This window comes from Lytechinus pictus, chromosome 8 (genome assembly GCF_037042905.1).
Source record: "Lytechinus pictus isolate F3 Inbred chromosome 8, Lp3.0, whole genome shotgun sequence".
In the NCBI taxonomy this organism is placed as follows: Eukaryota; Metazoa; Echinodermata; class Echinoidea; order Temnopleuroida; family Toxopneustidae; genus Lytechinus; species Lytechinus pictus.
This window is the reverse complement of record NC_087252.1, coordinates 22,570,568-22,584,976: the sequence shown is the minus strand read 5'-3', so window position 1 is coordinate 22,584,976 and position 14,409 is coordinate 22,570,568.

Below are 14,409 nucleotides of genomic sequence, written 5' to 3'. Positions count from 1 at the left end.
CTAAAACTTTGTGCCAATGTACGTGATCTTGAAAGATATATTCCTGATCCAGAAGTTGTAAACTTTGGACTGGAAAAGCAATTTTGCTTGCTGCAAAATTCAAGAGAATGTTATTCTCTTGAATGTTGAATGTTATTCTCTCTGAGAAAAAAACATGATATTTTCTTGGTTGCCATCCGGGCAACCATGATGGCAGTTTTGGTTGCCAACGTCACCCGGGCGACCGCTAATTTCGATTCCTGCTTTGGAGTGGGGATGGTGGATGGAATTTCCCTCACGTGTGATCCGATCCTTCTCAAGATTCCTCCGTTTGGCTTTGATACTTCGTAAGACATGGGTTCCTCACAGACTTTGGATGCTTTAGCTGGTATCCAAGTGTGTTATCTTGGATGTATAACTCTCACTGGCTGTCCTACATGCAGAGGTGGTAGATCAGAACTTGCATGTCGATAATGCACTTCCTTCACCTTGCCTTGCCTATTCAAGAGAAAATCAGTGGCAGTAGAATCTCTCGAGAAATAGTGACTTGATAATGTGGTTCTGATGGGTCTACCAAATAACATTTCTGCTGGTGATCTAAAGTAACTTTCGACTGGTGTTGCTCTCAGGTTCATCATTGCTAGTTGACTGTCTTGGCCAGTCTGAGAACATTTTGTCAACAGATTCTTGACTGTACGAACCATCCTCTGAGCTAATCCGTTTGATCTTGGATAGTGTGGAGAAGAAGTAATGTGCTTGATATTCCACTTATTTTTTTATGCTGACTTGCTTGATGTTTCTGGCATGTTTCACTCTGCTTTATCAACTGGTCGATGTACTCGTTGATGTTTGACAAGAACACTATCTCACGAGCAAGTCAGTTGGTACATTCGATTCCCATGTGTCCTAGGTGAAGCTGTCCAAGGATATCATTCCTCAGTGACTTCGGTACGATGACTTGACTTCCCGTGAAGAGTATTCCGTGTGATAATCCGATGTTATCTCTTTACGATCAATACTGCATAAGGGATTTCAATAACTCTTGGATTGTTTCAGGCCAACTCTTAGTAACTATCTGCCATAATGATCTAGGTATTGGATCATTAGCTGTTTCTCTCTGAAGTTCTGTCGTCTTGTGTTTTCCGAAGAGTAATAGGTCGATCGCATATGCGAATCTTTTTCCTAAGAGCAGATGGATTTAACTCTGACACCTAACGGTACATGCTTTCTTGGGATTACAAAGTCAACTCAATGAATCGGAAAGAATCATGTTGTTTCCAGGTCGGTAATTGACTTGAAACCTGTTTCCTTGGACTTTGATTATAAGCGATCGCTGTAGATGCAGCAGTGCACTTGTAAGAGTTTTTTCCATATAATTTCCAGTGGTCTGTGATTGTTTCACTGTGAATTCCTTCCCGAACAGATATGTATGGAAGCGTTTGATACCAAACATTAGGACTAAGATTTCCCTCTATGTTTGAGTAGTTGGACTGTGCAGTGAAAAGACTTTGGATGCAACCGCAGCAGGTTACCATCCTGAAGCAAGGCATGCTCCTAGATCTTTCATTGATGTATCCATCTCGACAGGCCTCTCTCTCTGGGTCATAGAACTGTACGCATGCACCTGATGATACTGCACATTTCAGGCTGTTCAAGGAATGTTCATGATCATCGTCCCAGATGAACGGTACTTCTTTGTGGAGAAGTTATCGAAGTGGTGCTGACTTTTCCCACAAATTAGGAATATATGCTGCTATGTATTTGAACAATATTAGGCATTTCTGAACATCACCCTCTTCGTCCTTGGGTAATAGTACTTGGGTAATGTGTTGGCTTCTACCTGGCTAGGATCTGAGTAGATATCTGATCTAGTGCACATGGAGCCAAAGAAGTTGATAGGTCTCTTGATTGTGCACTTGGAGCTGCTGAACACTGAGCCTTCTTGCTTTGCCGTCTCCATGAACAAGTACCGATTCTTGTCGTGTTGATCTTGTCCTTCAATAATTAATGTGCTGCACTTGCGTGGTGCGTCTATGGTAGGTTTAGCGATGTCCTTGACATGAAGCATCGTTTTTTCCTTTGAAACTACCAATAGCATCGAACTGCTCTGGAAATGCTTGTTCGAGATCCTCATCACTTGTGATAAGTATTTGTTCAGGTTTAGGGTTAGGTGTTGGTGTGTCATAATTGTACATTGAGTAAATTGTGATAATTCCAAGGTCAGTGCAACCTAACAACCCAAGGATCAACCTAACAACCCAAGGAGTGCTGCACTTGCGTGGTGCGTCTATGGTAGGTTTAGCGATGTCCTTGACATGAAGCATCGTTTTTTCCTTTGAAACTACCAATAGCGTCGAACTGCTCTGGAAATGCTTGTTTGAGATCCTCATCACTTGTGATAAGTATTTGTTCAGGTTTAGGGTTAGGTGTTGGTGTGTCATAATTGTACATTGAGTAAATTGTGATAATTCCAAGGTCAGTGCAACCTAACAACCCAATGATAGCTGAAACCTTGACATCTGGTACATAGAATGTCTATGTTTACCATTTTGGACTGTAACATTTTATGTCGAATTAGTGTACCTTTACATTTAATTGGAATCTCACCATAAGCTTCAAGTTTTACTGTTTCACTAATGATTCCCACTTTGAACTTATATTTCCTTGGCGTACGGACTATGATAGTGTTATTACTTGCACTTGAGTCAATTCTTGGGTAGAGCTTATGTTACCCGGATCTGTGGGCATATGTAAATGTTAGCAAATGCTACTGTGCCTTCTGAATTTACAACTGTGTGTGGTCCATTGGTATGTATTATGTCAAATTATGCAAAGTTGGATAGACTGCCTTTAGACTGATAATGATCAGGATCTGTGATAGTATCGTGTGATGTGTCCATTTCGCTGATTGGTTAGTTCTTTCGACGTTTTGATTTTGATCGTGATTTCTTTTGTTTTGGTAAACGACCATCACATACCATGTCAGATCTTCGGTCATCTGAGCTACGTTATGGTTTTCAACTATGATCACTTTTTGACTGACGACAAAATTACCCCTAATGATTTTTACTGTGGAGAGCAAATTCCATTAATATTGACCCCCAAATGGTTCATAGTTATCTGAGAATGATAATTGAGGTTTTTTCCTTAATTATGAAAGCAAACGGAACAGAGTTGTAAACATAAGAGATATACAATAAACAGAATATTGGCTCTTCATAAATTTAGAAAAGAGTTAGAACGTGTTGGAAAATAAACCTGATTTTGGAATACAGGCCATAGATTCAAAATACAGATAAGGTGGGGGTAGCTTTGACATGTTCCTTTCAGTTATGTATTGATATGTCAGAACTTCATCTCTGTTACCTGCAGTGCTAGTGTATCTTATAAATGTTTCCAAAAGACTTCAATAAATAGATTTCTTTATGATGTAACAGAAACACCTTTTTTCCCTTTACATCCTTCTGAATCAGATACATTTCTATTACCATGCACATTCTATACTGTACATTACGGTGTGTTAGTCATACCAACACTCAATCGATGCGAAAGGCTGATCAGAGCTATTGTATTATTTGAATGACATACCATTCATCACTTTGCAATCGTTTTCAGAGGTGTGACTGCCACACCGAGGTTGCTTTTTGGCCTCACTTTAGCGCAAAATCGCTCAATACATTCAGCATATTTTCCTTCTATTTGAAGCAAATGAAGATACTTATGGTGGCATGAAGCCTGCAAATATTCTCGTTGATACATCATCTTTCATATCGAATGTTGAGATTGTGCATTTATTACTGATATTCATAATAAATCTGATCAATAACAGTGCATGTGCAATTTTTTTTACCAAAAACATACAAATTTTGGCCAAAAGTCTTAATTCTTTAAAAAACTATATCAACCGACTTGAAATCGAAGAATAAAGGGATTGTAGTAAATTCTACCAGCAAAATAATATATAATTTCGCATTTTATGAAGGCCTTTTTCCATTTTCTGGGTTGAAAATGTGACAATATACATTAATATAACCAAGTCTCCGATATGAAGTAAAAAAAGCTAAATTTCTGAAAATTGAATTTTCAAGTTTGAGACATAATAAGTTTGTGACTAATAATGATATCAATTTGGAATTTCGTCCACTTAATAATTGTATATTAGGAAAGTTTTCTAAAAGTTTTCGAGGCGATTCCTTTATTTTCCTTAGATTTATGGTAAATCATGTATTTCACAAATTTTCAATTTTTTGGAAAAAATTCTCAAAATTGTACTTTTCTCATTAAAATCTCAGCCGAATTACCATTTCATCACCCATGAATAGTATCAACTTGTAGAAAATTTATTTATCTTTCATATGACACTAATTTTGTGGCAAATGAATGTTTGTGTCGGAATCTATGTACGAAAATCCAAATCCCATGAATATGGCGGCCATTTTGGACGCCATCTTGAATTTGAACCCCATGGGACAATATTTCGTTTTGGGAACATCAAAATTCATTCACTAGACATCTTAAGGATTACAAAAATTTAGGTTAAAAAAATATATCATTCGGGTGCATGGGAACCCTACCTCCCTACCAGACTAAATGGTTCTGACTCTCGCCTTTCAAACAGTGGGTCGTGGGTTCGAATCCTAGCCATTGCATGTTTTACTTCAGCAAGAAATTTGTCCACACTGTGCTGCACTCGACCCAGTTGAGGTAAATGGGTACCGGCAGGAGGTAATTCCTCAAAAAGCTGTGCGCACCAGAATCAGTAGACAAGCTTACCCGGGGTAATATAGGAGGGTCATTCTCAAAAAAATGTTACAATTCACAAAAAACGTGTCTCGACTATCTTATGGCCGCTAGCTTCACAACCCTGAATATTTTCTACAAAAATATTATCAAGAAAATTACAATAATAGACTAGCTCCACAAAGCATATACGACCAGTGACTAATAAAGCTCTAATTTTATTACAAAAGCCTTTTATTTTTGCTTTTTGTTAGAATCGACGCTGTCTCGGGTCAGTTTTAGATTTTACTATCATTCTCTTTCCTAAGTAGTCTGTATTTCTTACCTACATTAATGTCTGGCGAGGGCAGCTTGGTGTAAACGTCCGACATACTGCGCTTATCCTAGTATTCAGTGATGATCCCTTTGTGATTAATTTCACTTTTAACTTTGTCCCAAATTCATTTTAACCTCCGTAACGAATACTGCCACAAGTTTTTTTTCCCATTCAAACTGAATGATATTATATGATAATGTGTCTACAAGTAGAGTGATATTCATTAATAAATAATTGATAGGGAATTATCATATGTGTTTCCTGTATTACACGGAAATAAAGGACTATTCTTAAAAAATAAAATGTATGACTAAACAGCTTTAACATCCGTAACGCACCTTAAGAAAATATGCACTTTGGCAGTTCTGTTAAGGATTCAGTATCTTATAGGATAAGAGACACCTTTCATAATAAATACAATTTTCAAAGGTATGCCTGCTAAATAAGGACCACGTTGGACCATAAAGCATAAAGACATTAACTTCCGTAACGCATTAACTTCCGTAACACTTTTTCTTGAATATGCTACAAATTTGTGCTATACTGAATCACTCCGGATCATACAGATATAAATCATATAAGGTACCGTCCACCTACTTACCCATACAAATGATAGCTATTCATCCTTGTCAAATTATTATTACACACCTTATTTTTAACATCACTTTGAAAAGAGGGAAAATTGCCAGCGAAAACAATTTCCCGAGAATTATATATGATATTTAATGTTTTTAGAATTTTAAATAATACATACTACAAATTTTGAATATTGGCATCTTCTTTAGAACTTAAGATTTCTAATTTCCTTTGCTATATAAAGTGCATTAACTTCCGTAACAATTACTGTTACGGAAGTTAATACACTTCTTTGCTGTACTTTGCTAAGATTGATAGCACGATTCTAGTTCCAGAATAGGTGACATGGCTTTGTCTAATGCTGTAGTCGGCAGAAATGGTGTAGAGAAAGGGAAGAAGGAGAAACAATTAAGCTTTCATGGACAAGGAAAGAGACAGAAAAACTGTTTGCAATGACTCATGAGGAGGGTTAATGTATCACCGATCAAAAATGTGAGCGCAAAGCGCGAGCTAAAACTTGTAAATAGTCTAACCTGAAAACTTGAAATTCTAGCATTTTTTGTAGAAATGATCAGGAATCAGGATGTTATCTGAATAAACTATTAATGCGAGTACAAAGTGCGAGCTGATTTGTTTTTCGTATTCTGACCGAAAGCTTGACATTCTAAACACTCTTTGTACCAATTACAAGGATGGGTATCTTAATTGATGCGACTGTAAATTTTTTTTATGTTGATCTGAAAACAATAATTTTTGGACGTTGTAATTTGAGAACAAGATATATATCCAATAAACAATTATTGCAAAGGTAAAACGCGCGCCTTTTTAGGTTTAGTCCCCAAAACGGGACATTTTACTAACTTTTTGTAATCATAAAAAGGATGGGTGTCTTGCTAAGGAAATGATGCGCAGTGAGTGCGAAGCGCGAGCTGAAAATATGTGTCATTCCAATATGAAAACCAGACATCTTAAGCACGCTTTCAAATAAAGAGGATATAAATTGAATAAAAAATAATTTCATGCAATAGAATACAAAAAAAAAAAAGTGGGGATTACATGTATGTACACCATCAATCAACTCTTAATATTCATGAAGATATGCATAGACTATATTGTTTCACTAAAATAATGCAAATCTTTAAAATGGCATAACTTCGCTATTCCTTGTTCAATTTTGATCATATTTGCAGTATTTTGTTTGTCTGCTTATTATCTGTTCAGATCATATTTTTCAGCCTGGATGACCCCTTTAACGTGCATGAAAAGCGCTTGAATAATCGATATAGGCCTACTTACATGAAAACATGGAAAGGGGTATTTCAAACTCTCACGGTTTGTTGGAATTTATAAATGAAATACGTATTTCGATAATCAAAAATTTTGGCTCTTCATCATTTTTTTAAATCACGAATAGAATGCGTAATTGCGTATCTCGATAAAACAAACTGATGAAAAAAAATCGCGATTAGATCATATAGATTCCATTAATAATTTATGTATTTGTGAATTTTTAGCCTCTTGTTTCATTCACCTTACTTTTTTATTATTCATTTCCCCATGTCCTTTTTTAAATGTTTTCCCCTCTTTTTCTATCTTTTTTGGCTATTGGCAGGCGGCGGGATTCCTCGTAACCCAGAGAACTCATCCTGGTAACGGGACTGCGATTGTTATATTTTGTTTATTGCCAGAAACTTTAAAGATGAACTGTAATTCTGTTGCCCGGTTATTCGGTTTTTTCATTCCAACTTTGAAAAAGAACGACAATAAAATTACAGTTTCCGTTTCCTGTTTATGTTTTTTACATTTTTTTAGGGGGCGGGGTTGGCAAATTAAGCTATGCGTTCCACATTTATCTTTATTTATTAATAAAAGGTTATACGAATACCTAAATATGGATTTTCCCAAGCTAACAAATAAATACTGCAATTTGTAACTTCATTTAACTTCCGTAACGAAGATTGACAAGGGTAAATGCCACTCGAGGATTTGATGGTAAAGTATCTTTTGATTCCCAGCATTGGTCATGCATTGCTTAGGATCTCAGGTTATGGATGAAAGTTATTTTAAGGTTGCCTCATTCAAATTATGAACATTAAACTGAACGAAAGATGTGCAATGATTTTTATGGTTCTTTTTGTTAAATGTTATTTGGTAAAATCCTGCTTCTGAAAAAGAATATTGAATATTTTTTCTATCTTGCAAACATTTTTGCTTCAGTAAATAAAATTGTTGATACCACACTGGTGTGCATTTCTATTTCAATCATTTCAAAGGTGATTTAATTGAGTAACATAAGTGAACAATGCTAACGATTAACCTCCGTAACGTTGATATACAGTGCTTGAGTTAATCCGGTCAGTACTTCAAATTGACGCAACAGCGACATGCCCCTTTTCTGTTGCCACTTTCTCATACATGGTACTTTCACAATCTGTATATTTCAATCCATTTTGTAGATTTTATTTTTACGATTCCCCCCCCCCCATCAATTGTAGCATTTTTCTGAGAATGACCCAGGAGCGCCTTGAGCACCTAGCAAGGTGGATACGTGCGCTATACAAATATTATATTATTTATTATTTGGGTTTTTTTAACAGAAGTAAAGGCAAGTACTAAAGATATGTTTAAAAGAAAGAAGTGAGAGTTGTGCTGTTTATATCACAGAGAAATAAGAAAAAAAAAACGTTTTGAAGACCTTGTAACAAATTTTACATGTATAAATTCCATTGTTGTACGCTCACTGATAAAAAAGGAGTCCCAACTCATAGTTAAGTCCATGGGCCCATAACAGAAAGCTTAGCAATGATCGTAGAACAATTTTCTACGATTGCTTGCATTGACTACAATGTAAACATTGTAAAAATCAAGCGTACGATCAATCGCAAACCTTTGTGTTACAGAACCCAGATTAAACTTTTGAGATAACTTATACTATGTCCTTCAATTGTCACTCCTTCATCTCTAAAACAGAGTGAAATCTCTCAAATGTAAGTAAATTTCATACAGTTTTATAATGCTCTATTGTAAATGAATAATATATATATATCTCCTAAGAATTAACCATGTACTTTCATTCCCCCCTATAATTTGTGTAAGTGGCATGATATAACGTTCTTGACAAATTATCTTCGAGCAGGTTTAATATACTGCAAACTTGGTTCAATACCAATAGTCTAATTCTTTCTTAGTATAATTTCCACGTCATCTGCCTATTATTTTGCCCAAAGTCAAACAAAGAATTGGTTCACAAACAGTTCATTTAAAGGACAAGTCCACCTCAATGAAAGGTTGACTTGAATAGAAAGAGAAAAATCCAACAAGCATAACACTGAAAATGTCATCAAAATCGGATGTAAAACAAGAAACTTTAATATGACATTTTAAAGTTTTTCTTAATTTCTCAAAACAGCTATATGCACTTCCTGGTCGGCATGCAAACGATCAGACTGATGACGTCATCCACTCACTATTTTTTTTGGTATTTTATTATATGAAATATGAAATATTCTAATTTTCTCCTCATTGTCAAGTGAAACAACAATTAATTCTTCCCTGAACATGTGGAACTAGCATTGTTTAATACTATATAGTTCAGTCAAGTTGGTCCTTATTGTCAAATCTGTAAAAAAAGTAAAATTAAATACAATAAAATACAAAAGACATAGTGAGTGAACGACTCATCGATTTTCACCCCGGTTCCCTCCCTGTTTGAAATTAAATAGTAACGATGATGATGTAATTATGAGTACCAATTGTGATGGTGATTATGTTATGTTTATTATGGCAATGATTTATGAATACCGGTACACATTCATATTATTGGTGGTCGCAATATATATATAATTCATCACCTATTAACATTCAAATCGTTCAAACAAAGGAATAAAATATATACAAACATAGAAGAAAAGAACGCCCAGGACATATCTGAGTAATAATAATAATAAAAATAATATTAGCGGCATATTTACCCAGGGTAGCCACTTCAGTTCCGAAAACTGTTCTCCCAGCGGGCCCTGCTAGTATGAGTAACAGAACAAGCAGGGCATACATAAATAACATAGAGTATATTAACATAACAGCATATACAATACATTACTATAATTACCCCGAATCAAAATATTAAAACAAGCATGAAATTATTATAAAGAAGTACAGTATGTAGAAGAAAAACGAGAACTAAAGCAGTTGAGAAAAGAGAGGTGGAAATAAAAGGAGGGAGAGATGGTACATACACAGATGAAATAAAATAGAAGTGAGAGAAGGAATGTGAAAGGGGGAGAGTAAAAGAGAAAAACAACATGTGACCTTCAGGGCGTTACATAAATTCAAATGATTGCACATATACCCCGACACAGGCAAATGACCAGTTTACAGCGGTTTTTTTTCCTTCCTTGGATACATAGAAGTGCATATAATATGTTTCCTTCCTCACTTCATATACACTTTCATACACTCTCATACACTCTCAGAAATGGTAATGGTGGTTGTGATTACAGATGATTCTAATTATGATGATTATGATTGTGAGATTAAAATTATCAAAGACAATGAAGGATTTCTTTGTTTTCCCTCGTAGAATTATGAGGAATAAGTGAAGTTACGCAATGTAGATTGCAGATTGGTAATGAGAAAAAAATGAAACTGGGGTTAATCTCGTCGCTGCAATTTACAAAATAACCCGCCGTGAAATGAAGAATATTGATACAAAAATCGAAAAAAAAAATTCGACTATTATCAAGTTAACTTTTGAACAACATTAATAATTCTGGTTATGCATCTACCGTGGACCTATGAAGAGATGGACGATTAACGCGAGCATTTCTTTGATCCAATGATAGTCACCGTCACCTGGTTATATGTGCATCTTAATGAGAGCATACAGGTGTTGTGACAATAACAATTACCATGATGAATACCAAGACGTATCTGATCACTTAAAGACGGATCAGTTTCCCCGGTCTTAGTTTTGTTGGCTGATACCCAGTTTCGGCATGTGCCTTTCAATCAACATGCTTCATATTTTGAGCAGCAGCCTTTAGAAGCAGACGATTTCTGTGGTGGTATAAAATACGATCCGGACACTTCCGGACGCGCGTAAAGACCTCGATAACATTGAGAGATACACGATCTATGCACGTTATTTGCCACGTATATCTGGAATATTATGGAGAAACTTGGGAAAATGGGAATTTTAAATGGTTAACAATCAATGACAAATTTGTCTCTCTATTAATATATGCAGACATTTTCTGAAATAAAACACGCGGAACTATAAGATCACCAAAGGTAAACAAGAACTGCACATCGATTTTCCATGATTTAAGTGAATTGTTATCGACTGCTCGTATAATCTGTGAAATATAAAGTCCCATTCACGAACTGCTTCAGGCCCTCACGGTACGATCATAAAGGACAAACGTAGACAAATATGAAGAGAATGTCATTCAGATGACAATAACAGTCACCTGTTAGTGAATTCACTATCTAAGCGATAAATGCCCATCTCTTCATAGGTCCATACATCTAACAAAATGCCTCATTTTGAACGATGACCGGTATGTTTTTATTTTATTTATTTCTAGCTTGTTTATCGGGGACAATTTATTGCATTCCATTGATCCGCGCCTGCTAACGCAGGCCTGTTCTCCCCCCCTTTGATATGTGCAATGGACTGAATCATTTTAGCCCAGTTTCCATGCCCTTCGGAATTCTGCACTGTTTATAGGCCAACACCAGCGATAGAATGGAACAAAAATGTATACAATTCGGTGAATCCTTGTATGATTCACGTGTGGGGCCTGGTGGGTTTAAAAATTCGATTTGGAGGCATAGAAATTCAGGTGTCGTTTGATAGTTAGTTAATGATGCACATAGACAGTGGCGTAACTACGGGGGGGGGGGCATGGGGGGCACGTGCCCCCCCAATCGGCTGACCAAAAAAAAAAAAAAAAAAAAAAAACGGGGAAAAGGAGAAAAAAGAGGGAGAAAGGAAGAAGAACGTAGTGGGAAAGAAGAAATTATTATTCGTTATAATGGTATATTATATTATAATCATATTATGTTATATTACATAGAAAACATTTTTTATCCTAACTCTATGAAACATTAATTGCTCAGGGCCTATGTTGTCATTGTTCCTGGTGCTCGCATTGTCTGTTTAAAGAGATACATGTATATAAACCTGTTGTACGAAAAACTCCCGTTTCAAGTCAATATACACCAAATATATTATTGTTTTATGCAGTCACGGTGACATATGCTTCTTTTTCAAGACTACTTAAAGTGATTGCCCCATGTTAAGGTCTTAATATAAAATATTTCCTGTCCGTGATTACGTTCGCATCAGTGGATTGGTGATATATGTGTGCTCTCCGTGAATTCCTAAAATCAGTCCTTAAAATGTCCCTTTTTCTGATCTGAATATCAAAAATTTTCAGCTCGCGCTTCGCGCTCGCATCATTTGGTTAGTTAAATACGTATGGTCTTAGTGAATTCCTACAAACAAGCTATAGAATGCCCCTCTTCAGGTCTGAATTTCCTAAATTTTCAGCTCGCTCCGCGCTCGCAATATCTGATTAGTGAGATGCGTATGTTATTCATGATTACAATGAGTATAAGTGCTTCATAAGTGTTTAAATGTAATTCTATCAAAATCAGCAAGCGCTTGACATTGGCATTAGATGACTATGGTGAGATATGTATACTATTAAGGGATTATTCCTATAATATAGTCATTAAGATCTCCCTGTTTGGGGTCAATGTATAAAAAAATTTCGGCTCGCGCTTCGCGCTCGCATTGTTTAGCGAGACAGGTACGTATCATGATTACAAAGTCGATTATAATGTCCCTTTTTAGGTCTGAATATCAAAAATTTTAAGCTCGCGCTTCGCGCTCGCATTATTTGACCAGTGAGAGACATATCCGTTTAATGGGACTGTCCTTAAAATGTCTCTATTAGGTCAGTATACCTGGCAACTGGGCACGCTTCGCGCGCTCACTAAGTGACTCAAAATTTTTGCTGGTGCCCCCCCAATGCCGTGACCCACGGTACGTCACTGCAAATAAAGATGACAAATATTCATTGGCGAGCTGTATAAAGTGGCCGGGTTCCAAAAGAAACTCGTCAAACTTCACTAGCGCACTACACAGCTTCCACTCAGTCAAAATGAACAAATATTTGACCCAGGCTAGCTTCAATAATCTTTACTAAGCACATGTCAAAAATTAAGATATTGGTTTAATAACAAAGAGGCTGTATAGCCCCTCAACTCAATCGGTTCCGGAACCCAAAGTCACAACATGGAAAAAGAAAGACCAATGAAAATGAGATGGGATTAAACCAAATGGTAATTCTTTGCTTGACTGCTGTTCAATTAAGTTTTGTGTATATTTTTTATATTTGTTTTATATGCATGTATTTATGTTTTAAAGGACCCCATGGAAGAACAGTGGTATTTTATTAATACCGCTGAAATGGGCCATCCTCCATATGATCTGAGTGTACGTTATGTTAAATTGAGCATGTATATATTTTATTTTTATATGGAAATAAATACAAACAAAACAGTCCATTCATGCATTATGCTTCTTTGACCTCAATATGTGTATTTAAAATGTTGATTTTAACTGACTGTAACTTCTTATTTATATTATATATTTATTTTATCAATCAAACATGCCGATGGTCAAACTGTGAACTTGAATAAAGTGGTAATTTTTTTTTATCCCATCTCATTTCCATTCATCTTTCTTTTGCCAAATTTGGATTCGGAACCAATTGATTTTTTTTTTTTTGGGGGGGGGGGCTAGTACTGCCTATTTGTGATTAAACCGGCAAATCTCTTAATTATTGACATGTGCTTAGTAATGAATATTGACGCTAGCCTGTGTCAAAATTTTGTTAACTTTGACTGACTGGAATTTGTGAAGTGCGCTTGTGAAGTTTGATAAGTTTCTTTTGGAACCCAGTTTAGATGCACTGACCTATTTTCCTCAGCTTCGCTTCGGGAAGCTAGCTACATCCATCCTCCTGCCTCAAATGTGCATGAATATTTCGCCCATCACCTGAATAAGCCAGTTCGTAGTTCCACTATGCGCAAGGTCAGAAGATTCTTCGCATGATCAGAGGAAGGTCATTGGTACCAAAGTGACATGGTGGTTTAAAATTTAATGAGATAAGCACCAACTTTGGTGCCTTGATTATTCATATATTCTTTTGAATTGTGTTTTTCATTTACATCCACAATAAACCACAATGCGTCGATCCACGAACGACTGGTATTTCACAGTTTGCATATTGTGCAACAAAGTAGAAATACGACAAACACCTTCATAAAGTGTTAATTCGTGTGCTTCTCTAGTCACCTGTGGCGGCCGCACAGAAGCGTTGTTCCCGACCTTTCGTTGGAGAACGCGAACGCTTATTTACGACGGTAGTTGATTTTGGAAGAGACTTTTGGGCCCGTCGTCATGGTCGTTAAACTCTGTCCTGCAGTGCAAATTGTGTGACATGAGATTTTTTTTCGTTTCGCATCTGCAACGGAAACATTCAATATGCGTTTCGTGTGCAAAATTCTGGTTGCTACTATGGTAACAGCGATATATCCGATTTAGAACGACTTTCCAGAGCCACATTTGATTCCTCCCAGAGCTCGAGAGGCCGCCCGGGGGGGGGGGGGGGGGCTACTTCCATTGAAGAGTGGATACCAGGCGCGACCACGCGTAAAGGGGACAGAGTGGGCAAGTACGTTACGTATATAGGCCTTTGTAAAGTTATAAGGGTGTCAAAAACGAT